The sequence below is a fragment of the Cryptomeria japonica genome, chromosome 8 (genome assembly GCF_030272615.1).
Source record: "Cryptomeria japonica chromosome 8, Sugi_1.0, whole genome shotgun sequence".
NCBI classification, from domain to species: Eukaryota; Viridiplantae; Streptophyta; class Pinopsida; order Cupressales; family Cupressaceae; genus Cryptomeria; species Cryptomeria japonica.
This window is the reverse complement of record NC_081412.1, coordinates 35,743,858-35,771,640: the sequence shown is the minus strand read 5'-3', so window position 1 is coordinate 35,771,640 and position 27,783 is coordinate 35,743,858. Positions and strand designations below refer to the sequence as shown.

The 27,783-nt window shown below is 41.0% G+C and overlaps 1 long non-coding RNA gene and 1 pseudogene across 1 annotated transcript in view; one reads left to right on the top strand and one right to left on the bottom strand.

Annotated features, from left to right (window-relative positions):
• LOC131064570 (sodium/hydrogen exchanger 8-like) overlaps positions 1 to 27,783 on the bottom strand; it is a 260,405-nt pseudogene that overhangs the window by 186,031 nt on the left and 46,591 nt on the right.
• The window catches only part of LOC131857804 (uncharacterized), an 89,045-nt gene that overhangs the window by 23,307 nt on the left and 37,955 nt on the right, over positions 1 to 27,783 (top strand). The gene's annotated exons all lie outside the window — the stretch shown is intronic.

Here is a 27,783-nt window from a genome sequence, read left to right as displayed (position 1 = left end):
TGCGCCAGAATTAACTCAATCCAGGGACATTCAGGAGGGGTTTGAGAGAATCAGCATTCCTATACCACACACCCAGAAATGCTATTTGTCACCAAATCAAATCTGGAGTGGCAGGTACCTGCAATAAGGAATATGGCAGAATAAATCAGGCATCATCAATAACCTATGTTTGAGGGTTTCATGCCTCAAATGTACAAGGAGACATTGGTGTGAAAGGAGTCTACAGATCCGGGAAGGCGAGAGTCCAGTGATCATAAAATTATCCAGCACCAGGCGAGTTGAGGGCCAGATTATTGGGTAGATGTGAGAGGTTAGGGTTTCAAGCAAATAATAGCATCATAAATAGCTAGGTTAATCTCACCGAACAGATGGACCACTATAATGATACCTATTCTATCCAAGGGGCTGTACAACAGAAAGTTTGTAAGAACTATATCAGACTCAGATCTTATATTTATATCAGAATTTTTTGAATCAAACTGTTTTATCTCTGTGCATTATTCTGTATCTGCAATCTTGGTTTATACATATTATTGACACATTGAAGTGAACTGAAGTGCTGCTGCCTCTTAGCTGACTGATTATGATGATAGTTTAAAGTTTAACTATTCAGTGATCTGAAGGTGGTTAAAACAGTTTATTAAACCCCAGGGATATTACATTTTTTGCCTTCAATGTCCTTGTTGTTTAGTTCTTAATGTAAGGTTGGTAACACTCACAGTTAACACTGTTTTCCACACGCACCAGTTTTTCATGTAACAGAACATTCACATACCACAGCATAAGTAGTAATGATAAACAACTAGACCAGAAGAGTTATATCTTTATTGAATTATCCAGAATATATCCATACATCATCTCCTTGCCGAGGTTCCATCCAAACAATATATAGACCTGACGGTTGGCCGAGTTATCAACCGTCACCAACTCCCAACTACCCAACAAGAACCTCTCGACGACGCAACATAACCATAAACACAACATAAACACAATTATAACTATCATTCTTACTAACATAAGATATTTACCCCTAACATTAGTCCCCCCAAAAAAGTAGTCGTCTCCTAGACGACTAAGACAATAGTAGCCAAACTACAAAACATAAACTAGGACCGAGAAGAGGGAGTAGGCATCCCTGTAGCGGCCGAAGAAGAAGGTTGTTGTCCGGTGTGAAGCCTTAGGTTCTTTTCTGCCAGCAGCTGTCGTTCCCGTGCCTTCTTTACCATGTGGGCAGCTTCCAACAGTTTCTTATCTTTTTGCTCCATCTGTGAGGTGAGCTCTGCCACTTTGGCTGCCAGTACTTGTACCTCCTTCTGCATGCTGCAACGGGCCTCATAGGTAGTCATGTTCATTTCCAACTCGTTCTGCAGGTTCCTTTCTACTGCAGCTAACTGTGCATGCTTCTCCCCTTCCTTCTCCAGTTTTGTTTTATATAGCCTTTGGGCCTCCTGCTCTATCTGGTGCCGCCGCATCCACAAGTGCACATCCCGGAAGGCCCCCTCCATGCTGCGGAAGGTGGTGCCCAAAGTGCCCCTGCCTCCCACTAGGTGGTTGTGAGTCCATTCCTAAACCATTTCTGGTGTACTATGATCTGGCCACCCTTGCTGCTCGAAGTGGCCTGCAAACTCATCTACACACCCCGTAGTCATGAAGTGACACAGTTGCGTAGCGTTGGCGGAGTTGCCGGCCTCCATCTGCCCAATCAACTGTGCCATTCCGTGTGCAACATCAGAGAGCCCCTGTAGCTCTCCAAGGAATCGTTGGAGTGAGCCTACTGGATCACTCGGATTTGGTGGAGTGAGGTGGAGCCCTGCCAGTGATCCTTCTCGCCCTCTTTCCCCATCATAGCTCCTCTTTTAGTCCTGCCCGCCACTTCTTGGGGCCTGATGCTCTTGGTCAACAGACATCCCCACGTCCTGGTCTGTGATAGTAATAGTTCTGTTCGATGTCAAGTGCACCCCCATGGCCATGCTGTGCAGTGCGGGGGAGGGGGGAAGGTGCAGAGTGAGTGCGAACTGCCCCAACCATCCATCTAGCGAGGCATCTATATCTTCATCCGTGAGTGTCTCCATTGCTGCCAATGCCTCCGGGCTATCCCTAACCATCTTGGTCAACAGACATCCCCACGTCCTGGTCTGGGATAGTAATAGTTCTGTTCGATGTCAAGTGCGCCCCCATGGCCATGCTGTGCAGTGCGGGGGAGGGGGGAAGGTGCGGAGTGAGTGCGAACTGCCCCAACCATCCATCTAGTGAGGCATCTATATCTTCATCCGTGAGTGTCTCCATTGCTGCCAATGCCTCCGGGCTATCCCTAACCATCGATATATTCCTTGCCTCCTCCTTCCTTGTTGGAGCCGTACCAGTACCTGTTGAAGCCGTACCAATACTTGCTGGAACAGTACCAGTACATGCTCACAATGTCCCAGCACATGATGGAACCGTACTTGTACTTGCTGATGTTGTACTAGTACCTGTTGGTATCGTACCAATGTCTGTTGTACCAGAACTTGAGTCTGTCGTATCAATTCCCTGCTCCGTCGTTATGTCTTTTCTTGGTACAGTCTCTCCTGCCACTGTCTGGTCTACCGTACTGGTACCCTCCGTGGCTTCTACGGCAAGTACAACCAAGCTGATTTGTGGTAATGATACTCGCCATTGTGCGAGTGGTTCCCCTTTGTTGATTTTTCGGAACAACACCCGTACTGGTTGTACGTCTCCCATGGGGCTGGCTATCGTAAGCACTTCCTGTAGTACCAAGTGTGTCGAGGATAATTTCGAAGGTTTGAACTTTACCCTCGTACTCTTCCATTGTGCCCGTAACCATTCGTGCTGATCCTCCTCTTCCTGCTGTTGCGACTCTCCTTCCCCTTCATCCTCTGCAGTTGTGTCCTGCCATATGGAACCCCTCATCACCACTTTCCTGCTCCTTAGTCTCTTCTACTTCCTCTCCAGAATCCTCTGTGCTGCTGACATCTTCGACCTCTATGGATGCGTCTAGCTTTCTTCTCTTTTTGGTTGGCTGCACAGTGTCACCTAGTGTCCAGGTGGGTATAGTAATACATGGTAGGTTTATTCGGTTCCACCCATCCACGTAGTTTGAAGGTTCCCCACATTTTTGGTGGTACTTGTAGGCGTACAACGTCCATGAATAGGCTGATGGCATGATGGCACATGTAGAATGTCTTGTGTTCCAGTTTGAGAAAGTCATGGATTCTTTCCGCCAGGAGTTGCCCCCAGTTGTATACTTTCCCACACTTAATCCTGTTCATTAGCCCTATCATCCAAACAGCTATGTCGGATGCGCGGCTGGATCCTGTAAGGCGACTTTTTACCAGGTCCATTAGCATTCTCCATTCTCTTGGTGCAATAAACGCACGCTTCACCCCCCTGCCGTCAGACCAGGCACTCTTCCACTGTTCCTCTGTGAGATTGTCCCTGCATACCAAATCCATCAACCATTTCTTTTTTTCCTTGGTGAGTTTTTTGGTTGGTTTGGTCGCGGATGCCCCCTTCTCGGGTATACCAAATACCCTCCTAAAGTCCTTTGGTTTAAAAGAAACTCGCTTCGTGCACCCCTGAAATTGAATGACGGAAGCTCGTTCCTGCGGGTTGTATCCGGACACCATGGTACACAGAACTGGCTCAAAATCCTTGATGTTGAATGTGGGCATTTGGATGGCGTGGTCTACTTGGGCCTTCCTAAGAGAATCCTTTATTACATGGTCCGAAGGGGTTTCTTCACACCAGGTATGACATTCGCTTCCCGTCACGCTCTCAAATGCTACATTCTCTGTCGTGATTCCCTCCGAATCCTTCTGAACCTTTGGCTTGGTTCTGACATTCTTGCTGCTATTGGTCGGCTCTGTGGCAGTCATGGCTGTACTGTAAATGCTTCGCTTTGTTCTCCTGCCTCTATCCCATCCTCGGTCGTTATTATAACCGTCTGACAGTGTGGCTTGCCAATTGGTATGAAACATTAAATCAAATGTCACTTCTCTAACGTATTGACGGGTTTTTATACCTTCTTCTCCTGTCCGTACAACCTATCTGATGCACGCCCACTCTTTATTCAGCTTCGTACGGATGACAAAGAATTCCTCCTACAACGCAGTTGTACGGAATACCGTACGGATCACACTGTCCTCTGTCTTTAATTCCATACGTTGTCCGTACAGTGCGTGATTTCTTTTGTACGACGTTTTCTCTCCCTTGCCATTCGTACCTTTCCCGTCCCTACGGTCGTGCAAGTACTAGATGTCTTTGTTGTACGACTCCCTCTTCCCGTATGGATTTCTAGTTTGTGCGTCCTGTCTGTTGTACGACACCTCCCTTCCGTACGTCTTTCCCTGATGTCGTACGAATCTACCATACGGATGCACCTCCATGTACGCTCGTGTGGATCTTACGGTCTTACAGTACGGCGAGCCTTGTATGACTGCTTCGTACGCTTCACTTGCTACGCCGTACGGTTTACTTGCCACGTCGTACGGGTTACTTGTCACACCATACGGTTTACTTCGTCTAGTCTTGGTTGTTGTAATCCGTACGCCGTATGGATTTTCCCTTGCTGCACCTCCTTCTGGATTCACTTCCTGTTTCTTGCCCCTTCTATTGTTACTCGTATAATCTTGTCTGTGTGTTGTGTAAAAATGAACCTCTGGGGGGTTTTTATAATCATTTGCTCTTTTTAGGGTTAGGGTTAGGGTTAGGCTCAAATACTTTATTAATTTTTTGCAAAATAATTGCCTTTTTATTAGTTGTATTTTTTCCTTACTTATTTCCCTTATTTTTGCCTGTCATTTTAATTTTTTTACACTTGCTGACCCTGACCTTTTTCTCCTCTCCATATATTTCCCTTCCCTAACTTTTAATACCCCCTATCTTAACAGTTGTTTTACTTCCTTTATTTGACAACGCTTTTTAAATGTAATTCCTCGTACCTTTAGTTTACCAAGGTATCCCTTGGTCAGGTTGTGCCGTTTAGATGGCCTTTTGGGGTCCACTGGCCAATTTTTTGTTTCTACCGCTGCTGCTGAATGATCTTTCCGCCCCCTTCGTTTTCTCTTTGTTGGTCGTGTGCTATACTTCTTCTTCGCTCTTCCCTTGTCACATGTCCTGTCTCCCTTCCATTTTTTGTTTGATCCCTCGTCAACATCCTCATCCCCCCTATTGTTCCTCTTCATTTCTGAGGGATCGTTCTGAGTCTTCATTTTTATCTCCGAATCGTGCAACCACATACAGACATGTGGGAGTCTCCTATAACATTCTTGCGCACAACATGCCCCTACATATTCCAGGTCCCATATCTCGTCAACTAACGGAGCGGGTCCCACCCCCTTATATCGGTCGTCAATGTAGCGACCCCCGTACTGTTGGTACCATTTTACTTTCTCTCCGTCAACCTCCGGTGGTCCCATGGGGTTAGGGATCACTCGGTACAAAGAATTGGGTCCGGTTTCTACTTCGCCTGGCCGGGAGGTGATGACGAATAGATCTTCTGTTTTCAGCACCATTTTTAAACAGGGACCTAGGGTTGCCCCATATACCTCTAAGTCAAGCTCCTCCAGGTCTACCGGTTCCTCCTCTTTATTTGCGTTCTCCGCTCTCCTCCGGGCTTCTGCTTCTTCATCATTATCATATGCTACGTACCCTTCTCGAAGTCCTTCGTATAGGGCCCGCTTCTTCCAATGTCCCGAAACTCGCACCCACACAACTGGGTCTTCAAAATACGCATTTGTGAGGTGCTTGTGGATCCTAGGAACGACCGCACCTTCCACCCGTTTCGATACAAGCCGTTCTTCCATGGCTGCAAAAGGCTTCGCACAGTCTTCATCTCTGCGGTAGTGTTCTTCTTTTACCACTGGGTCTTCTTTGACTTCCTTGCTCTGGCCAATGGTCTAGTGCCCTTTGGTAGCGTATCCTAGCATGTTAATCTCAATTACAGGTTTGTTCTGTTCTTTGTAGATTTTCAGCTTGGAACCATTCACTGGGTCCCTGATTGGATTGTTGTCCTGAGTCGAGAGCTTCACTGCCCCGTTTTCCCCGACCTCTCTGATCTTATAGGGTCCGAGCCATCGAACTTTAAATTTCCCTGGTCGAAGTTTGTTTCGGCCGTTATACTTCAAAACTAACTGCCTCGGTCGGAAGTTGACCCGTCATAGGTGTTGGTCATGCCAACACCTCCGTTGCCCATTGTGCCACCTCCGTTGCCCATTGTGCCATTATTCTCTATTCGTCCAGTTTTATCAAGCTGCCAAGCCTTGCACTCAAGCTCTCTTCATCGCCAAGTCTATCATCCACCGCCACCCGCAGGCTAGGTACGATATACTCGGCTGGTACCACTGCCTCCTGCCCATACATGAGTTGGAATGGGGTATGCCCCGTAGTGACTTTGTACGTTGTGCGGTAAGCCCATAGTATGGTTGGTAGCCTTTCCTCCCAATTTTCCTGTTCCACTCCACATGATTTGTAAATTATTGACACCAACACCTTGTTGGTTGCTTCTACCTGCCCATTAGCTTGGGGGTAGTACGAACCAAAGAGATTGTCAAAGATTTTGAATTCTATGGTCATGGTACGAATTACTTGGTTGACAAAGTGCACTCCCCTATCACTCATGATTTGAAAGGGTATCCCGTACCTCATGACAATCTATTCATACAAGAATCGTGCCGTACGTAGAGCCGTGTTATTTGGCAAGGCTTTCGCTTTTGCCCACTTGGTGAGGTATTCCGTAGCTACTACAATATATTTGCATCTATGCATGCTACTTGGCTTCAAACGTCCCACAAAGTCCAGACCCCAATGTTCGAATAACTCCTGCGGCTGCGAAGGAAAGAGGGGCATGAAATCCCTCTTCAGTGGTTTTCCCGCACGCTGGCAAGTATCACACCCGATCACCCACTCTCGGACGTCCGTGTGTAGAGTTGGCCACCATAGGCCAGCCAAAAGTACTTTCTTGGCAGTCGCATCTGGTCACATATGTCCGCTTGCTAACCCGTCATGTGCTTCCTTCAACACACTAGGAATTTTCTCCTCCATAACACATCTCCTCAAGATTTGGTCGGGACCCATTTTGTATAGCAGCCCATTGATTAGTTGGAAAGTCTTACTCTTCAGTGCCAACTTCCTCCGTTCCCCTGGCGGCATCTCCCTTGGAAATGTGGAGGTAGAGAGGTACCAGCCAATCTTTTTCGTACCAGGATGGTAGTATTGCAATCTGAAATAAGTGTGCATCTGGAAAGTCCTCGTTCACCCCTTCGGCTGGTTCCCCTGATCTGATCCTTGATAGTTGGTCAGCTATCACATGGGACTTTCCTGGTCGTACAATAATGGTGAAGGTAAACTCCTATAGGAGCAGTAGCCATAGACTTACTCTACCTTGGATGATTGGTTTATTTACCAGGTACATTAGTGCCTGATGGTCCACATAAAATGTGAACGACGTAGCCAACAGGTAGTGTCGGAACTTTCGTACGACGTACACCATCCCTAGTGCCTCTCACTCTGTTGTACTGTAGTTTCGTTCAGCCCTTGACAGGAGTCGGCTGGCGAAGAAAACAGAATGTTCCAGCCCTTGTGTCCCTACCTACGCGAGGGTAGCGCCAATTGCAAAGTTCGAGGCATCGACGTGTACATGAAACTCCTTATTCCAATCCGGGTATACTAGTATTGGTGCACTCACCAGCCGATCTTTCAATTCCTTGAAGGCTTCTCCCTGCTCTGTACCCCACACAAACGACAATCCCTTCCTTGTTAGCTTATCTAGGGGCCAGGAGACTTGTGCAAAGCCTTTGATGAATCTCCGGTAGTAGCCGACATGGCCTAGGAATGATTTCACTCCTGTCACATACGTTGGGCTCTCCATGTTGACAATCACTCTTATCTTATCTGGGTCTGTCTTCAGACCTTCCTTACAAACAATGTGGCCAAGAAGCTTCCCTTGTGGTACCATAAACCTACATTTCCTTGGGTTAAGAGCCAGCCTAGCTTTTTGACACCTCTCCATACATTCTTCGAGAGCCTTCAAAGGGGTGTCTTGGTCGCTAAAAATCGACCAGTCATCCAGGAATGCCCTGAAGTTTCCTACTGACATTTTGTCAAAGATGTGTAGAATTATTCTCTAGAAAGTTGCAGGTGCATTACATAGTCCGAAGGGCATGCGATTATAGGCGTAGATCCCTTCCTCCACCACAAATGTGGTCTTCAGTTTGTCTTCTTCCACAATACTTATCTGGTTGTATCCCGAGAACCCGTCTAGGAATGTGTATATCTTGTGCCCGACTACTTCCTCCAAGATGCTGTCAGTGAATGGAATCGGGAATGGATCTTTGATGGTTACTGCGTTTAGGTACTCGAAGTCTACGCCTATCCTTATCTGATTAGCTTCCTTCTTAAGAGAGATGACTATTGGGGAAACCCAGTCACTAGTTTCCACTTTGAATATGATCCGTGCTTCCAATATTTGGTTGATTTCCTCATTTACTTTGGCTGTGTAGTTCTTGTTCATCCTGTACGATCTCCTCCGTACTGGTTGGGCTCCTGGTACAAGGGTTATGTGATGTACGCATAGTTCCAGCGGTCGCCCCTTCAAGTCCTTGTATGTCCAAGCAAAGACGTCTTTGAATTCCAAAATATCTCGAAAGCCACCGCCTTCAGTATGGGGTTCCAATCATCTCCTACGAGTATTACTTGCGGGTCCTCATCCTTGCCTAGATTAACTTTTTCCACTCCCCTTTCCTCGTACTTGATGGGTTTGTCTCGTTCAAACTGGTGGGCTGGCATGTCATCCACTCATGCCATTCCCTCTTGGTATCTACTGTACTCCGGGTGGAAGACCTTGTAGTCCCCCATCTGCCAATGGAAGAGCCCAGCCAGCGAACTAGTTCCATCCTCAGAGCATCCGTCCAGTTCCAATACTCCTTCGTTGGGTTCCCTCCCTCCTTTGTCTCCTTCGGAACCCCACTCCCATCTATTTGAGTCCTCTGAGTCGGAGTCAGACGACGCAAGCTCTTCACTGACGGACTGATTCCTTAGGTCAATCACATACTTATGGCCTTCACTCTCGATTGAGAGTGTATTTTTCTTCCAGTTATGATCGGCTCTAGCCATGATCAGCCACCCCCTTCCCAGGAGGCCGTTGTACGCTTTTCTCTCCAGTGTGATGACTACGAAATTCAAAATGAATTGTTGTGTCCCGATCGCTACCTTTTGTGCCATGAGAGTACCGAGAGGTTTGATACCGTGTTGGTCGGCACTGACGAGATGGAATGTTGGTGGCCAGAGAGTAGGCTTGCCAAGGCTTCTCCATGTTTCCTCCGGTAGTATGTTGACTCCGGACCCGCCATCCACAATGGTGTTTGTGAGCTTTTGTCCCATTATGTCCATCTCCACCACGATAGGTTTTCGTCCAATGCTTACCATGAGTAGCATAGGGTCCATGGCGTCCGTACCAGGTTCCTTCACCGGAGCCGTACTATGTGGTTTTGTCATCGTCCGGTGTTCCTGGCCGACAGTGGTGTCATCGATTGCATTTGTCAGGGCCATCCTCAATTGCGGCATGGTCTGTAGAAGGTCGGATACCCGTACGGGTATTGTGGTCTGTTACATCTGTTTAATGATAGTTTTCTCCAATCCTAACCGGAGTGGTGTACTGGCAGCTGGGTGTGAGGCCCTCCGCTCCTCTGCTCTTCTGCCATCGCCCGCTCGATATCCTCCCTGGCTTCCTGGAGTCTTTCCTTCTTCGTGTGAGGGTCAGGATACATGGCTTTTTTGTTTTGCAATCTTGCTAATACGCCTTCCCTCGGTCCTTCCACGTCCAGCATATTCACCCCTTTTTGCCTTGGACAGTCTATGTCCTCATGATTCCTTGGACCACACCATTTGCACATCAAACTTCCTGCGTTACCCCCGTTTTGACATTCCCGCGCAAAGTGACCCCATTCGTTGCACTTTCTGCATTGAATCATGGGTCGTCCCTTCGCGTTGTATTGAATTCTACTCCTTGGCGTGTTATTATTGGACCTGTTGTTACCCCGCCGATTGTTTTTGTACCCTCCAGGATAGGCGTCAGAGTTTGCTGCCGGCTTTAGAGGTGTCGCTGGCGGTGTGACTTGGTCGGGTTGGGCGTAGAGCACTTTTGTGCTTCGTGTTTGCAAGTTGTACGAGCATTCCTTAATGGAATGTCCCATTACTTGGCAGATGTCACAGAAGGCCTTGCAGGGACAACTCCCCTTAGTGTGTCCTTTCGTCTTGCAGTCGGTGTACCATAGCTCCTTTCCTTCCCTGCCACCTTCTTTGTCAGCCTTTAGCTCTTTCATCATCCTCATCATATCCCTTCGGAGTGCTTACACGGTTTTGGACTCCCCATCATTGTCTTCATCCATACTATCACCCTCGCTCACTCGACGCTTCCCTCGGGATGTCTTATTTTCGCTTTCAATATCCATCGCACGGTTGTATGCTTCATCATACGAGGGCGAGGGGACCACCTTCATCTTCCGTCTGAGGGATGATATCAATCCTTCAACAAACCATCTCTTCTTGAGGCCATCAACGAGCTGGTTCTCCATTTTATTGAGCAGTTCCCTCAGCCTTCTACTATATGCCCGCACGCTTTCACTTTTTCCTTGCTTGGTATTGTAAATCTCCGCCACAATTTCATTTTTGTCCCATAGGAGTTTGAACTCCTCTTCGAAAGCCTTCTTCAGATTGTTCCAGGACGTTTTGTACTGGGCATCCAGGTCCGTATACCAGTCAATGGGGCTATTCCTCGCAGAGTGGCTCGAAATGCCTTAAACCAGTAATCCCGATCATCTTGGCCATTTGCCTCCCAAATGGTCACACATGTCTTACAATGCCATATAGGGTCCTCCGACTCGTTGCCCATGAATTTTGGAAGCTTTTGTTTCTCCGGGGTGTGTACCATTGTTCTTGCCTGGAGGGTTTTATGTAGCGCTTGGAAGTGACTATATGCCGGAAAGGTATTATGTGTCCGGGAGGTACCGTACGCTATTGGTCTGGTTGGGTCCTTGTCCGTAGGGCTTTGGTCACCCTTGCTCCTATAGTCCCTCCTTCCCAGGGTTTCTGAATTTAACCCTCCTATTTTGATGCCCTTTGACAAGGACAAATTCCTGATGCCAGATAATGTTGCTACAAAAATAGTGGCGATCTCTTCATGCAGGTCCGATACCGTCTCCTCTCCTTGTTTAGAATATTCCGACGAGTTGCTCTGCGACTCGGCTCCAGAGTCCTCTTCACTTGACGTCGAGTGTGGGGCCTGGTCGGCGAGATCTTCCTCTGCTACCTCTCGGTTCCTGGCGACCTCGGCCAACTCCTTCCACGTACACGGCCTTTGTCTCTCCCGACTACGACTCCGACTCACACTCCGACTGCTGCTGTGTTTCTCCGGGCTCTTCGAGTCAGCAACCTCCCTTAGCCGTCGTCTCCGTTTGGCCTGTTCTTTTATGCGGAGAGATCTCCGTACAGTTCCATCATCTACTCCTTCGATGGTAGTGGTACATTTGTCCTTGTTTGGCGGTAGGGGCATCAAGTGCCAGAGGTACGACGTCGACTAGCCTCCCTCTCCTCTTCCTCCCTACGGATCCGCTCCTCGTACCTTCGGAGTACTTGTTGCCGACGGAGTTCTCGTGTAGTTTCCTCCCTTCGGTCTTGAACTGTAATCAGATTTCTGGCGAGTAACCCTGGAACACTTCCGAGTAGGTCAAAGACGGGAGTGCCGACGATGAGTTCACCACGTTCCATGCCTTCCGAGATGGCTCCCTCCCGAGCCTCTCTCTGCACGTACTGCGTGACTGACACGTCCCACAACTCTACCAAGTTTGCTGTCAACTGATCCTCTCGTGCCTCTTCCGCGGTACTCTCTTCGTGCGTGTCGCTGTCCACGACAATTAATTGCTGGTTGAATGGCCAGCCCATTAATTCCTTCCGCCTGCCGCCATAGTTATCTCCAGGTTCGTTCAGGCAACGGCACCAAAATGTTTAGTCCTTAATGTAAGGTTTGTAACACTCACAGTTAACACAATGTTTTCCACACCTACCAGTCATTCATGTAACAGAACATTCACATACCACAGCATAAGTAGTAGTGATAAACAACTAGACCGGAAGAGTTATATCTTTATTGAATTATCCAGAATATATCCATACATCATCTCCCTGCCGAGGTTCCATCCAAACAATATATAGACTTGACGGTTGGCCAAGTTGCCAACCGTCACCAACTCCCAACTACTCGACGAGAACCTCTCGGCGACGCAACATGACCATAAACACAACATAAACACAATTATAACTATCATTCTTACTAACATAAAATATTTACCCCTAATACTTGTCCATTCAATGAAGGCAAACCATTTTTATCAATTACATAAACCTCTTCTCATCTCTTGCTATTGTGCCACAGATTGGACATCATATCTATTCATTCAGCTACTTTGGAATTCTTGAACTAATCTGGATTAAATGGATGATAGACTTAGTCAGCTTCACATTTGGCTCATTTTCACTTTGACTTTCCATGATTGTTTCACAACCAAAACTGAATCTCAGCATTCAGCTTCCACCTGGATCAACTGCACTCCTCTATCCCCATTGGACATTATTTTTCTTTTTGTTAAATTATTCCATGACGGAAATGAAGTCTATTAGGTTGATGGCTGTTCTTTTGTTGAGTCTGGTGCTGCATTTATTTTACTCAAATGCTTTAATTGTGTTTAAGTCCCCAACTAGGACAAGAGGGTGTGATGTGGCTGACATTGTCCAACTATTAATTTGGTCAAAAATTAAGATTCTACCGTTTCTTGTTGGAGGAATATTATGTTTTGGAATACAAAAAAAAATTGCAAACTCCACATGTAGGCAGTGTGTGAGACAGTATGATACCTTTGTGGGTTCTATAAAATAACAAGTTTGGTCCTTCGAAATAAATAAAGTGTTTATTTCTCCATGACTGCTAAATTTGTTCCTCCTCAGTTTCCTAATCTAGTTGTTTCATATAGAAGGACCAAGTCTATCTTGTGTTCTTTGAATTTGTTATGTAATAGGTGTTGCTTGTTGGGGCACTTATCCCCTTTATATTCCAAGAAAGTATGATCATTATTATGTAAATCCAGATCTGTAAAATACAGATCCTCTTCCTCTTCAGTTGTTTTTAGTTTCTGGATCTGTATCGTGGATCATCTTTGCATTGCTGGTGGTTGCTATAGGTGGCTCCTGATGTGGACATCCAAGAAAAAAAAATCATTTTCTTATTGCCTGATAATTGCTTTTACTCTTCGAAATTGATTCGTAAGGGATCGTTAATGCCACACTGCATCCTAGAGTACCCTTGGACTTGTGTTGTTTCTCTTTGTAGTATGGTTGTTCCTTAAAGAAGATTTGCTTGCCAATTGTTGAAGCATGAGTGTCATTTTTAATCAAAGTTCATTCTGAATCTGTTTAAATCTGCACATACCTTTTGTTTCTTCTGGCTAAAGTACTCAAAGAGTTAAATGGTTTATTGTGGGGATCAGTGCATTTATCATATGTATCTTTTTACCTTTAGGCTTTCGTAGCATACGCGTTGTTGTTCAACTTCTTCTCATTACATCTTTGTTGTGCTGAGCTTTCTTTTGCAGGAAATGGCTGTTGCTGATTTTGTTGTAGGCTTGTCTTGTGCTCCTCACTGGCTTTAGAGGAGTCAACCTGTTGCTGGTTTAACATGAGTGGACAGATGCTTATTGTCAGTGCTCATGAGCCTCATGGCAAGTTCAGCAACAAAAAGAGATGTTCCCATAGTCCAGCAGCTGTTCCCAATGTATTCCATCCAGATATAGAGTTATTCTATTTGGAAGTGAATTGTCCAAATTAAGATTCACACAAATCCAGGCATAATTCGGAATTCCCCCAGGTTATGAGACATCTCAGAGGATGTAATGCATTCTGTTGTGGAAGATCTTATCTTTTGCAAAGCTTGCTGCTCCTTCCAGTATACGCTTGGCAGGAGTGGTACTTAAACTTATTTAGGAACCATACTTAGAAGGTCCTCAGTTGGGTTGAAGGCAGGAGCATGCTACTTCACACAATGGCCATATTTGTTGAGGAACCAAGGTCTTGCATGAAAAATATTTTTACTTTTCCTGTTTTGGTGTGAAGACTGCCTTGAAGTAGCCTTTGGACATATCAATGTCTTCATCATACACACAGATTTCCACCGGTCTTGGATCTAGGTTTTGAGTGTTCAAGAACTGGTTATCACCCATTAAAGAAACACATCAGAACTCTTTCCTTTATCATCAGGAGATGTTCCATTTCCCCAAATAAGAATCTGATTTTAGGAGGATTGTAAAATTTGTGAAAGCATCCTATCTCCATTTTTTAACTCAAAAGTTAAGCCACCTGTCACCTTTTTGACATTGTATTGCAGAAATCCCCATCAATCTGCACCAATTTTCTGTGTCTGTTCCAAGGCTGCTATATTCCTACAAGATAGCTAGCTATTGAGGGTCTTCTCAACAAAGGAGGCATGGCCTTCTCCATTTGTTTGTGTTGAGGGCAGAAGGTATTAGCATCAAGGACATTGAACACGGCTTAGGGAGTGAAGGGTTGGGTGCTGAGCATCAGATCTATTCCTGACTGTTTCATTGACCTAAAATTTTTCCATTACTAACTATTTTATTCAATACATCAACACCTTGCACATAAATGTGTTGCTCTTTGACTACTTTCAAGTGTGAAAAATAATTAATAAGGATAAAAGTAACACCTAAATAAACATTACTTAAGTAGCATAGCCAGAATCTGCATAGGACAAATGAACCAAATAAACAATTGCAACAATATAGTGAATGGGCTGAGTATACAAATGCTCTACCAGAAACTTGATACTTGCTCATTGAAAACTAATTCATGACTATCAGCACTCAAATCAAGCAAAAACATTCGACAACAGCCATATTCATGTGATATGAATTAGTAAACAACTGCCACCGAAGCTGCTCTATATAATAAAATAAAACAAGTCGAAGAAATATATAAAGCTCACATAGTGTAAGGTGAGCTTGGGAAAATATGAGAATTTGCAGAAAAGAATACTTACAGTGAAGTAAGCTATATAGCTCACTGTCAATGTCAAGGTGATTTCTATCACTGTGTCATTGAAAATCACACCAAGCCAGCAAAATGATACAATTCCAAATGCAAGACCAAGAGCTACTCTGTATCCAAGAGATTGGAATCAAAGATCAGCAAAGACATCAGAAGGTGCACAAAACGATGGATGTAAAATCATAAGGCCAAAATGAAAATGATACATACGCTCCTAAAGCAACCCTGGATAAGAATTCTATCACCTCTGCAGCATTAAAAGTCCGACCTTCAACTATTTGAAAAAATAGCCTATAGACAACTATAGCAGTCCTGCAAATATGAGGAGATCTTGTTTCTTGAGGGTGTGTGAATCAGGCATGAATAAAAATAATAATCACCTAAAATTTAAATTGAATATAGATCTAAAGTTATATTGAGAAGTTTCAAAGGAATGACAAAGGATAGATATGAATTTATAACCAAAATAGAAGTCCTTAGATTATTGCATTAAAGGAGAAATCTGTCCATTCCTAGTAAATCTAAAGAAATAAGATTACAAACCCATCATTCATCAAGGATTCTCCTTCAATAATAGTATTCATTTTTTTGCTGGCACCAAGTTCTTTCAACAGTGACACAACTGCTACAGGGTCTGTGGCACTAAGTAGACCTCCCAGCAAAAATGATATCTTCCAGTCCCAATCATATGGAAACAAATACTGCAATTAACATTTGATAGAAGATTCAATAACATGGACATATAAAGACTGTCCTAGCAAAAGCATACACACTATAACAAAATATCATTTGCTGTGAATAAGTGTTTTCTTACGTGTATAGGAATGGCAAGGAAAAAGGTTGATATCAACACACCAGGGAAGGCAAGCAACACCATTTGTGCCATGCATTTCTATTGAGGTAACAAGAATTGTTAGAGTTTATCGGACTTTTCTCAAAAACTGCACAAAATAAATAGAATGTGATATCTTTTAAATAGCAGCATTAGATGGAAGGTTAAGTCAAATTCTATTTCAAGTTGCTTGACAATATATCTTAGGCTGTTTCAAGAATGTATTTTAGTTTATAGAGAAATGCTACCTTTCCCATATTAAAACTAATTCATAATCATTAAATATAAAACTTGTATAAAAATAAATAGAAATGGTGAAATTACAAACTACGCCAAAAGATGGCCAAGAAATTCTAACTTCATGATAACGTGTTACCTTCTACGTTGATTTTTTCAATTTTTAAAGGTGAAGAAGAAATTTTTATTGGGACTCCCACGGGTACCAAAAGTGTCCCAGAAGGTCACTCAGAAATACTTGATCCTCATACTGATCATACTCCACTTTTTGTGGGAATTGAACCATTGACTAGAAATCTATGTGAGAAATTACTATAATAAGTTGTTCATTCTGTAGTACTTCCCCTTGTTTTCTTCATATTTTCAGCTTTTGTAAATCCCTTTCTTAACCTACTAAGAAATTTTGAGAGTAACTTCAAATTTTCTATACCAGGATTGTTAATTGTATGGATGTACATGTACTCGTACCCAAGGAAAAAAAAATTGTCGCACTTGTGAATCCATACCCAAATCGGTAACTTAGATTTTGAATGATTTCTCCCATACCATTTTTAGTAAGTCAGTTTCAGGCACCAACCAAGCCAATTGTTAGTGTCACTATTTTTAGATATGTCAATGGATGCAATTAATATTGATATCTAGATGTTTGATAGAGTCAAGTGAATTGATTTAAATAATGATAAATAATAAAGTCAAATTAAATATTTAACTTTGACGTTTATTTAAAATTTAAATATTAACTATATGGCATCCAAAAGTTAAATTTAAAAGGGGGTAATTGTTAAAAATTATATAAATGAACTTTATGGGTTTGGGCGCCTACTTTAGGAGACATAGGGGATTTAAAAGTGAATTAAAAAAGGCAACCAAGTTTGGGTATGTGAATTGGAGAGCATATAAAAGTGAAGTTTGAGAGCTCATTTCAATATGCTTGGAATTGACATTATGGAGACTTATGTTGTTGGTTGAACTTGTTCATTCTGTGGCTTTGTGAGAATGAAAACCCAAGGAACATCTTCCATGTTGGTGAGAGATCCAATTTGGAGTATTATCTAGTGGTTTCATACAGAGATTACAATTGGGCTTCATTGCTAATATATATCCACAATTTGCATAAAATATCTTCAGAGCAGGTTTGAAAGAGGGTGACTTGAGGTGAGTTGTAGATTTTATTGTTGTTTGTCCTTATTTGTTGGTCGTACCATCTTGAGGTTGGTTGTACAAGCTATTGGGGGGTGTTTGGGATTTCTTGGACTGACAGTGAGTTTGTCGGCAGATTTCTTTAGTCTATTTGGGCACCTAGGGTTTGATAACAATTATCTTCATCATTTGCAGGTCAATCTTGGAGGTGGCATCTAGTTCTTTATATACCGGTTTATTGGGTTTTGCTGTTATTCACTGTGTAATTTGTAATCAGCAAATGAAAATGTTTGGTATTGTATTGTAATGCTATTTCTCCATCTAGGGATCTTTCAATTTGATGATATATTGTACTTTCAGTTATTTTCTGGTTGTGAGCATTTCAATATATTGTTATTTCAATCCATCATTCTTGCAATAAATATATTTCTATTGTGGAAACACAACTTCTACATCTCTGTCTCTTTCTATTAAACATTACAAATCAAAAAACGTAAAACAAAAGAAAACAAGGAGCCTTGGGACCCATCTCACAAATGCAGTGTATAGGCAGCAATTGGTGTACTTTTCAGCGGAACAATCTGCATCCGAAAAATTAGATCAGCAATCTGATTCGGAGAGCAATGATGAGGAGAGCTCATCAGGAGAGGAACATCATGAATTCAAGGTCATGGTAGTTGATGGGTACAATCTCTCTTGTAAGATTTCTAATCTGAGTACACAGTTAGGGAATTATGAGTTGAAGGATGAGTTCTATGTGGTCAATATTGGCGACATCGATGTGGCCTTAGGGATGCATTGGATGCTATCTCTTGTAGATTTCAATTTCAACTTGCAAAAGATGGAAATGAAGTTTCAATCAAATGGTAAAAAGATTGTGCTCAAAGGGTTATCAAATGAGGATCCTAGAGTTGTATCCCTCAAGAGGATGTAGCGATTGATTAGACACAATCAGGTGGAGTGGGCAGGAAACTGTCTTATCATGCCTACAGTTACAGATCAGCAAAAGAACAAATACCATCCAGATATCAAGGAGTTGCTATCAAAACATAACAAGGTGTTTGGAAGTATTCCACCTGGAGTGCCACTAGAGAGGGGGATAGAGAATGTCATAGAGCTAGAGGACAGTGCCAAACCAGTGATTACTACACCTTATAGACATCCTAAGAGGCTTAAGGATGAGATAGGGAAAGCTATTAAGGAGTGACTAGAGATGGGGTGCATTAGACCTAGCAAGAGCCCATTTGTATGAACAATGGTATTAGTGAAGGAGCATGGGCCAATGTGAATGTGCATTGATTATAGGGCTCAAATTAAAAAAAAAACTATGAAAAATAGATATCCCATTCCTAGAATTGATGATGTAATGTCCCCTACCTGATTAATATAATTAATCTATTTCAATTTACTAAAATTGATTGAGAGACTAATCATGAAGCTTGTCATTGATATTCTTCAATTTATTAGTTATTAACAATTGCTTATTTATTTTCTTCATTAGATGATTAATTTCATTATTCATAGTTCTTAATATAGACATCAGACCCTGCTACTACTTCAGTTTTAAGGGAAACAGGTTTATGTTTGTTACCAAAGCGCTTAGAGACCAAATACAATAGGTTCCCTCAAAGTTTACAGATCCAAGCCCTTACCAATCTTGGGTCTATACCCTCAAGGCTTATGGGTCGCTGATCCCCACCCTCTCTTGGGACTTAACATATTGCTTGGATTTAGACTGCCCCTCTTTGAAACACCTCATCCCCATCTTCTTAAATACTGATAATAGCAGCAAGAGGAATTGTCTATTTTTATATATTGTTTATTTATGAGTTCTTTCTGATTTTACATTCTAATATTGTTTGTTATTTGTTATTTTTCTGATCAAACATTTTATATATATATATATATATGAATCAAATTATATTACCTATTATTTAAATTATTAACACTACCATTACCTAAAACACTAATTATTAGTCTATCTAGTCACTGTAAAGGCAGACAGATCTGACACGTGTCAGATCTGATCTGCCACTGTATATGAGAGATTAAATATGACTGTCTTACGTATTATAGTCTATATTAATGTTACTACTAAATCCTGCATAAGAATATTATCAGGTTGCATATATTAAGCACATCCCCGTGCATACCGCCAAGAACCAAGATGTTACTGTCTGTAACTTAATAACAGTTCTGATCTAAATGATTTTCCTTTTCCTTCCTTCCCTCGGACTGATTTTCATTCTCTCTTTATATTGTGGGAGAGGCATTATTTCAACAGACTTGTCCGTTTATTCTAAGGATTGCTTCCTTTACAAAACGTGCCTCTTTATCACTGATTTGTTAGTCAAATCGCACTTTATTATTATCATTGATGGTGCTGGGATTAAATATGATTAATATCGAATGATTTGCTGTTATCCCTAATTTGAATATGATGAGTGAATAACCAAAATACAAATGAAGTCATTTATATCATTATGTCAGTAAACAATTTATATGTTAATCGATTATGTTGCTGGGAAGATGATTAATAAATCCATTATCAATGAGAGTGATGTTGATGCTGTCAATGATTATTAACAATAAATGAATGGTTATCTTCCTTCTTGGTTGATTTACTGTTGTGTATACCATCTTGTTGCATATTGAGGATCATTGATTACTTATAGATTGAGCTATTGTTCTTCGTTACTAGTTCCTTGTTCATTAATCGACGATATTGCCTCCATAGTAATCCATCTATTAGTGAATAGTGATGCTTGTGTTCTTTGGTTTATTGGACCAATCCTCATTATGATAGACAATGCAGATTTCAATCGATCATCCTCTATCTCAATAGATATTGCTTAAGTCGTTTTCATATCATTAATATTGATCGATGCTTGTCTCAGTCGATTCCCTTGTAAACTTAAATCTATTGATCTTAGATATTATTTTGTTCATTACAATCACAATCTGTTTTATCTTATTCATATCTTCTTTATTTATAAAGATAATATAAGGACCCTTTCTCAAGTTAATGCTTGATGGAGTTGTATCATCTATTTGAGTTTGGAGGGGGATATCACAGATGAGCTGATAGATGAGCTGCATGGTGCTTGATACTTTTCGAAGATTGATTTGAGGTCACGCTGCCATCAGATACGGTCCACGGATGAGGAAGTAGGATATAGATAAGACAATGTTCAGATGCTACTTTGGACACTTGATTTTTTGGTGATGCCCTTTGGATTGACTAATGCACCAACTACTTTGTAGAGTTGTATGAATCAAATATTCAAGAAATAGTTAAGAAAGTTTGTGTTGATTATTTTTTATGATTTCTTGATTTTCAATAAGACATGGGAAGAACACACGATGCATCTCAAGGAGGCCTTGAGCATATTGGAGAATGAGTCCTTGTATGCTAAGGAGTCCAAGTGAGACTTTGGCATGACAGAGCTTCTCTATCTTGGTCACATTATCAGTGCAAAGGGAGTGAGAGTTGATTTTGAGAAGATCAAGGCTATAGTTGAATGGCCTACACCTACAAACCTCACTTAGTTTAAGGGATTCTTTGGTCTGTGTGGTTTTTATAGGAGGTTTTCATGGGCTTTTCACATATCGCAGCTCCATTTACAAACTTGACAAAGAAGGAAGCTTTAGAGTGGTTTGATTCAGCACAAAAGTGTTTTGAGAACTTCAAATAGTTGATGGCTACATGCCCAGTGTTGGCAATGCCAAATTTCTCCAAACCATTTGATTTGGAGTGTGATGCTTCACAAGAAGGGGGACTGGTGCTGTTTTAATGCAAGAGAAGCATCCCATAGCATTCAAGGGTAGGAAGTTGAGAGGTGTGGAGAAGAGCTACTCCATATATGATAGGAAGATGTTGGCCACCATGCATGCCTTGGCCAAATTCATCATCAAAACGGATCACAATAGCATCAAATATTTCATGTGTTAAATTTAGTTAAAATTCTGTGATCAAGAAGATACGAGGGATGGAGATATAACCTGAAAGTTGTATTTGATCTGCTGCAATGTGAATTGAAGGATATGAACACACTTATTGATTTCGGTATGTTTTCCTCCTCGATGTATGCATGTTATATAAGTGATGAGAGGTTACGTAGTGAAGAGATGTGTCTTCTCACGTGGGAAGACACCTCTCTTCCCTACGCACCGTTCACCACAACACTTTAACAAACATTAGAATCATTTATTTGTCCGATCGGGAGGAGTGCGATTTGTTAATAATCGTTTAATCACAGCCCGATAACATGTAACGATGAACCGGTGGTAAATGCAATAACATTAATTTTGATTTATTCATTATTTGTTAACGTATTAACATGTAATCAAATCAATGTATCGGAATCATGAAATAGCACGACCGATGTTACAGGAATTTAACACTCCCTCTTAACTAGAGAGGACACATTTCATGTTAGAAAAATCACAATTCATCCATTGATTGTGAAGAGAAGAGATATCACACCATAGTGATATTCAGAGATATGGTTCAACAATGAATATCAAGTCTCATGATACTCACCATAACTCATAGTTATCAAGTAAGGTATGTGCATTGGCATCAAGTCACATGATGCCTACCATACTGATAATCATTTCATGGCATGTCCATGAATATTATGTTCATAATATTCACCATGAAGATCTCTATCATAATTATGGTTTATTTAATGATATCAACCAACTGATGTCTACCATAATGTCTCAGAGATATATATACTATCTTGACATGTCCACAGATATCAAGTCACATGATATCCATCAAGATAGATAAATTGATAATTGTAAAGTCGGCACCTTACAATATCAATTTGAAACAAGTGTTCATTATTGAAAAGTCGTCACCCTTCAATAATGTTCATAGAAGGCCCATGCAGTCATGGAGTCACACACATGACAAATAAAAGAGTTTACACACTAAACATCTTTAAATATATTAGTATATCAGAATAAATGATACTCTATCTCAAAATTAAATAACATTTTCAACCATACCAAGTTTATCTCTAAAGTGTTCAATCTTGATCCTAAAGAGAGGCTTGGTAAGAATGTTTGCAATCTGATCACCTGTACCAATATAATTCAGTTGGATCACATTCCTTTCCACCATATCTCAAACATAGTGATAAGGAATCTCAATGTGTTTAGACCTATCATGAAATACTGGATTCATTGAAAGCTTGATGCAACTCTGATTGTCACAGTAGATGACAATAAGATTTAAGGGCTGACCAAACAGTCCTACAAGCAGTTTCCGAAGCCATACTGCTTCTCTTGCTCCTATGGAGGCTGCAATGTATTCAACTTCTGTAGAACTTTGAGCAACTGAAGACTGTTTTCTACATATCCATGAGATCATTCGTGATCCTAAACTGAAGCAACATCCTGATGTGCTTTTCCTGTCAACTACGCTTCTAGTCCAATCAGAATCAGTGAATCCATGTAGGTCAAGGTCTACATGTTTATACTTCAGACCAAAACCAATAGTTCCTTGAAGATATCTCAGAATATGTTTTGCAGCAACAAGATGTATTTCCCTAGGTTCACACATGAATTGACTTAGTGCATTAACAACATAACATATATCAGGTCTTGTGTTTACCAAATACATCAGAGATCCAATAATCTGTCTGTAGAGGGTAGGATCTGCAAACTCTGATTTTGCAGCTGCTTCCTTTAGTTTGTGCAGATTTGTCTCCATAGGTGTGGTCATGAATCTATAATCCATCATTCCAAATCTCTTGAGTATATCAATGGTGTATTTTCCTTGATTAAGGATTATACCATCTGCTTGCTGCCAAACTTCCAATCCAAGGAAGTGGTGAAGAATTCCTAAATCTTTCATATCAAACTCAAAGGCTAATTCTTTCTTACATCGAGAAATACAATTATCCTCTCTTGGGATTAGTAGATCATCAACATAAAGAATAAGAATTAATAATTCACCATTCATTACCTTGTAGTAGAGATTTGGATTTGCTTCATTCTTGGAAAACCCTAATTCCAAGAGATAGTGATCAATTCTTTCATACCATGCTCTGGGGGCCTGTTTCAGTCCATATTGAGCTTTCTTTAATCTGCAGACATGTGATTCAGCCTTATGAATCACAAAACCTTCAGGTTGCTCCAAATAAACTTCTTCAATCTTACCATTCAAAAAAGCAGTCTTAACATCCATTTGATGGACTTTCCATCCTTTAGATGCTGCAATAGACAAAACTGCTCGGACAGAAGTGTATCTTGCAATAGGAGCAAATGTCTCTTCATAGTCAATACCTTCTTTCTGTGAGAAACCTCTGGCAACAAACCTTGCTTTGTGCTTCTCAATGCTGCCATCTGCTGCATGTTTGATTTTGAAGAGCCATTTAGAAGATACCACAGATTTGCCTTTAGGCCTAGGCTCAATATCCCAGACATCATTTTTCAGAATTGACTGATACTCTTCTGACATAGCATCTTTCCAAACTTGATGCTTGAGCGCATCTCTAACACAAGAAGGTTCTGCATCAATGATCTCACTCATCAAGGCAGTATAACTGGAAAATAGGTTAGGTCTCTTACTTTTTCTGAAGGTCCCCTTTGGAGCAGCATAATTTTCAGCTTCTTGAAGCATCTTTTTAGCCCAAAGTGGTCTCTTCCTAGTTTCGCGATAATTTTCTTCTAAAGGTAAGCCTAGAACTTCATGCTCAACATCTTCAGGGGTCTCCCTCTGAATCTCAGGGGTAGAATCCTCATCCAAGCTTGTAGGAGGATCTTGGTGTTCTAATTCATTGGAGCTTTTGGACCTCCTGAATGCTATGTCTTCCTCGAAGATGACATCTCTGCTTAGTTCAATTTGTCTTTGACTAGGTATGTATATTCTGTAGGCTTTAGAGGTTTCACTGTACCCAACAAATACTCCTTTCTTTCCAAAAGGTTCTAACTTTGACCTCTTTTATTTGGGGACATGAATATAGACTGGACACCCAAAGATCCGGAAATGACTTATGTCAAGTTTGTTGCTAGTAAAGGCTTCTTTAGGGATTTTATTGTCAAGAAGAGAATGAGTACATCTATTTTGAATGTACACAGCTGTCCTAGATGCTTCAACCCAAAATGAGGTTTCTATATTTTGGTCAAACAACATAGCCTTAGATAGCTTCTACTATAGTCCTATGCTTTCTTTCAGCTACCCCATTTTGTTGTGGGTTATAAGGTATAGTTAACTCCCTCTTAATTCTAGCATTTATACAATAATCTTTAAACATATCAGAAGTGTATTCTCCCCCATTGTCTGTTCTTAAGGTTATGATTTTCTTACCTGTCACATTTTCTGCAAGAGCTTTGAATTCCTTAAATTTAGGAAGGATTTCTTTAGACTCTTTGTAGCTCAGAAAATATATCCAGGTCTTCCTAGAATAATCATCTACAAATATTACATAATATAAAAATCCCCCTAATGAGGGTACATACATGGGTCCACATAAATCAGAATGAACTAATTCTAATACATTTTTGGATTTACTGTTGCTAGAATTAAAAGACCCTTTAGTATTCTTTCCCAAGGCACACCCTTTGCAAGCTCCTTCAGATTTTTGACTTAGCTTGGGTAAGCCGATCACCATCTTCTCTATCTTAGGTAGGGCATAGAAATGAAGGTGCCCTAATCTTCTGTGCCAAAGTTCATACGAATCTGGAGTCTCATGAATCAAGGCTAGAGGTGGAGTGGTGCAAAGTCTGTAGAGGCTCCCTTGTCTTACTCCAATGGTGTGGGCTTTCTTGATGGTGGAGTTATTTGGCCAAGCAAGTACGTTTCCTTCCATAAAGGTTAATCTGTAACCCTTATCTTCAAGTGCGGAAAATGAGACAAGGTTTCTCTTTATACCAGGTACAAATAGAACTCCAGTTAGCTATAGGGATATGCTTGACTTTAGGTTGATATTGCAGGTTCCTATTCCCATAACTGGATAATTTGAGTCATCACCAATTGTCACTTCTTCATTTGAACTTTCCACAAGTGCATCTAGGTGCTCACAAAATCCAGTGATGTGTTGAGATGCTCCGCTGTCAATCACCCATGTGTTGAAACTGGAGGTGACTTGATTAGAGAGGGCTGAGTAGAAGACTAGCTTCTCAGAATTACTCCCTTTCTTAATTTCTGCCATTGAAGCTTGTTGTTTGATCCTGTTTGGACACTTCATTGCATAGTGCCCATATTGGTCACATCTGAAACATTGTACTTTAGAAATGTCTCTCTTCTTCTTTGAAGACCTCTTCCCATTTGAGTTGTTGTCCCTCTTTCTCTTAAAGTTCTTCAATTAGAGTTTAGAACTTGAATGTCTTCATTACCATTGTTGTGTTTTATTCCTCTTGTGACAAGCCGAGATTCCTCTTGAATGCAATTGGTTTTCAATCTATCAAACTTGGGAAATTTAGAACGAGCACTGATTCCTTGAATGAACGATTCCCATGAGGTAGGAAGTCCATTTAGGGCCATCATAGCAAGTTCTTTGTTGTCTACTAGATGTCCAATAGTGGATAGTTGATCCCTAAGCTCAATGATCCTCAAGAAATAGGATGTAATTGTTTCTCCTTCATTCATCTTTATATGGTGTAGTTGATTCTTTAGGGTGAGAGCCCCGGTAGTGTTGTTGATTTCATAAATGTCAGGTAGTGCTTTGAACATCTGAAAGGTTGTCTCATATTTAGAAATAACTGGTACAATGTGGTCTCTTACTAAATCCACAATTATCTTAAGGGCCTTCTCACTGTCCTTGCTCCATTGGATTTTCTCTGTATCATCAGAGGGTTCAAGAATTTCACTTTTGACATGGGAGTCAATTTTATTTTCTTTCAAAACAAGCATGATCTTGAATTTCCAAGATACAAAATTTGATGCTCCATCTAATCTATCTTCAAACCTAACTCAGGTTGCCATTAGGATTATGGGAATGTGATCTTAGTAAGAGCCTGGCTAAAGTTTATGAGATTGTTACAAAATTTTAATATGATCTTCCTTAACTTTGCTCGGATACCATGTTAAATTTAGTTAAAATTTTGTGATCAAGAAGATAAGAGGGATGGAGATATAACTTGAAAGTTGTATTTGATCTGCTGCAATGTGAATTGAAGGATATGAACACACTTATTGATTTCGGTATGTTTTCCTCCTTGATGTATGCATGTTATATAAGTGATGAGAGGTTACATAGTGAAGTGATGTGTCTTCTCACGTGGGAAGACACCTCTCTTCCCTATGCACTGTTCACCATAACACTTTAACAAACATTAGAATCATTTATTTGCCCGATTGGGAGGAGCGCGATTTGTTAATAATCGTTTAATCACAACCTGATAACATGTAACGATGAACCGGTGGTAAATGCAATGACATTAATTTTGATTTACTCATTATTTGTTAACGTATTAACATGTAATCAAATCAATGTATCGAAATCATGAAATAGCACGACCGATGTTACAGGAATTTAACATCATGAACCAGAAGAATCTCAATGACAGGCAACCAAAGTGGGTTCGTACACTACAAGCTTATGATTTTAACATTTATACATTAAGCGGTAAAAGAATGTAGTTGTTGTGCACTTTCCACACGGCCTCATTTGTCTTCACTAGTTGAGATCAATATTGATCAGAAAGAGTTAATTTCAGCAGAGTATGCCAAGGATTCTTGGGCAGAAAGAATCAATGACGACACTATCCATGATGACAAGTACACAATGCTCAATGAGTTGATAATTTATAAGGAGAGAATTGTTGTCCTCATTTTTGTTTTAAAAAATGAAGAACCATTACATAAAAATTTTGTCAAAAAATGAAAAGTTTACTCTATGACATGCTTCCCGAGGCAGAATTTTGCTTCACCCTTGGACTGGCTTAATCCTCAGTTCATCCTCGAACCATGTTTCAAATTTGTCGCATTCTGGGTTCGTTTGCTATGTCTTTCCTTCAATTTCGGGTTTTTTCTCCTTGACTGCAGGTGGGAAATTTTCCTTAAGTTTCAAGTTTTAATGTTTTCCTTTGTTTTAGTCTTTGTAGGGAAATTTTTAGCTGACTGATTACAAGTGCACTTTATTGAAAAAAGAACTTGTAACTTACTTTTTATTTCCCCTTTGTTGCTTTTTGGCTTTTTAAGTCAATAGGAATTTTTTGGATAAGTTACAAGTTAATTTTAAATTGCATATTTAAAAAGTCACTTGTAATTCTTTTATAAAGTTCTTATTTTAGTGTTTTTACTTGTAATGGGGATTTTATTCCCCTATTACATATGTTAAGTTCTTAAAACTTGTTGAAGGGATTTTATTTTCCCCTTTACAAGTTATTATAACTTGTATATCTCTCTCAAAAACTCGATTTTGCTTAGAATGGAAAAAAGTGACATTTTAAAACTTGCAATTGAAGTTTTAAAACCCGATTTGCTCCATAAAGAGAAAAGGAAGGCATTT